The sequence below is a fragment of the Buceros rhinoceros genome, unplaced genomic scaffold (genome assembly GCF_000710305.1).
Source record: "Buceros rhinoceros silvestris isolate BGI_N320 unplaced genomic scaffold, ASM71030v1 scaffold12300, whole genome shotgun sequence".
Classification (NCBI taxonomy): Eukaryota; Metazoa; Chordata; class Aves; order Bucerotiformes; family Bucerotidae; genus Buceros; species Buceros rhinoceros.
Window position 1 is genome coordinate 495 of NW_010390264.1, and position 2364 is coordinate 2858.

Genomic DNA, 2364 nt, shown 5'->3' on the forward strand with positions numbered 1-2364 from the left:
CCTCTCCTGCATGCTCAATTCTGGTTCTATATATAGTTAAAAAAAATTAAAAATAACTGGCTTGGATTACTGTCTAGTAACGAGAGGGGAACGTAGGGGAGAAAATATGTGTCCAGCTGAGATAAAAAAAAAGGAGAAAGTTGGAAGAGCTCAGGATTGTAGTTAGTGTGGATACTCTCATTGGCAAAAGTTTCGGCGTGTGCTCTGGTACTGTTACATTAAGATTTTCTCGTGATTAATATATCGGGATTTACTTGGGCTGCTTGGTTTCTTCCATATTAGCTAGACAGATATAGCTCTGAAGAGGAGATTTAGAGCCCTGCTGTGCCTGTGTTTTCAAATTACTTTTTAAATCGGGAATGCAAATGGCATAGCTGAAGGGGATTGTTTGGAGTGCAAAAAGAGCATGTGAGGGGCAATACAACTGCCTTTTTTTCCTCTATTTTTTGAATTAACGTAGATTTTCTTTTTAGCCCGTGTTCCAAAATCGATCTGTAAGACCAGTATAAATCATAAAGAGTGTGTATATATATCCTATCTAAGAAAAATTTTCCAAGTAACTTTCAGATAACTGGCCACAAGTGTTTTATCGCTGCAGATTTGTTGATTTCTGTGCGCTCAGCCAGACTGCTGGTTCTGTTACTGATTGTTGTTTGAGGGTACTTTTTTTTTTAAACAAAGGCCAAAGTTCATCCCAAATATTTGAATGCTGTATAATTGTATGCCTCTGCCTGAGAAGATATCTGTGTGTGTGTGTATTCATGCTTCTCTCTCGCGCAAACAAATGTATGCTTTCTTGGTTGTCAGAATGATTTAATATGCAGTAGCTAATACAAAGCAGCATCTGTTGCATGAAAAAAGCTAGGCGCGTAGCTTAGAAATGTGGATATTTGGAACTCTTAAAATTTCCTTCCAGCAACTATCCTGTTTTTTTTAAAGGAAAAATAAAGCCTCCTTATCTTTTTTTGTGGTGAATGACTGTGGCTAAGGTTTTGGCCACTAATGCAAATAGACCTCTCAGTCTTTGTTAGAGTTACTCTGGCTTCGCCTAGATGAAGCAGAAATCAGAACCTGTAGAGCTGCCACCCGATACAAATGCCTTTAAAACCTGTGTTTTTACATTTTTGATGAGCAGTGTGCTTTCCACACAGATAATATCCTACTTAAACCACTCCTCTGAGATACTCAGTGTTTTCAAAAGAAGATGACTTGGACAGCCCTGCAGTGACCTGGGTATTGTGTCTAGCTGGTTCTAACCTGGTAGGGAGCAGAGTGTGAAGCCTCTTGGTACTTCTTTTAGCAGTAACAAGGTGGTTTAGATAGGGGAGAGAGGTTTTGATATTTTATGATTGAAAGGAAGCAAAGAGATGGGTGGAGTGCAACACTTTAATTCAGAAAAATTATTTTAAAGCTTGAAAATAAGTAACAACATAAGCAGATGTCACAAGTCATGAATATTATCACCTCCAGAGACTGTCCTGGCTGTTCTTACTGTGCAAAAGTGAATGTTTCTCCTAGGCCTTGCTCTGGTAAAGGAAATCTGTACAGAAATGAAAATATTTCATGTTCTCTTATGACAGAGAGCCTGGATCCTGTAGCCCTTAAACCTTGGTGGGGGAGAAGTATTGGCGTATTTTTGATGGTAGCTCCTTATGCCTTGGCACTAGTTTTTAAACAGGCCACTTCGTATGTACTTTTATTAGTGTTTAGATCCGAATGAGTGTGGTTAGATTTGTCTGTGCTAGACCCTCTGCAGCAGCTACTGAGAGGCTGGTGTCTGTATATCAGAGATTGAGGAGAGATGTGAAACTTGTCTAGAAGTCAGTGGCAGAGCTGGAGCTGTAACCAGGCCTTGTGACTCTACAAACTGTGTCTTCTCCTCTGGACCACACTGTTAGTCCTCATGTATCTGTGATTCTGGTTATCATGTCACTGGAAATTAGCATTTGCAAGACAATTAGTATCATTGTAGTTTTGGGTGGGTTTTTTTTTTTAAATAATTATACATATGTCCTTTTTAGTATTTAGTCAAATAAGTATGTTGGGGGGAAAAGGGGGGAAAAACCATCATTGAGGATTAGATCATATTGTGCATTGTCTGTAATGCATCAGTAGACTGAATTACAGTGGAGCTTTGCCAGGGATGACTCTGGCCCAGCAGGAGCAGGGTAGGTCCAAAATTAGCTATTGTATTCAGGAGGCGAAGCAAATTTCAGATGTAAAAGTGCTTGAGCTTTGCAGCAACATTGCTCATGGGAATAAGGGCTACACAGTAAATATCTGCAGTGATCAGGTGGGACAGATCTAAGAACAAACAAGAAAGAAATTAATTTTTGTTGTAGGGTTAGGAAATTAGAATACCAA

At 39.3% G+C, this 2364-nt stretch overlaps 1 protein-coding gene across 1 annotated transcript in view; it reads left to right on the top strand.

Annotated features, from left to right (window-relative positions):
• LOC104494348 (mothers against decapentaplegic homolog 3) overlaps window positions 1-2364 on the top strand; it is a 69490-nt gene that overhangs the window by 488 nt on the left and 66638 nt on the right. The window lies entirely within an intron of this gene.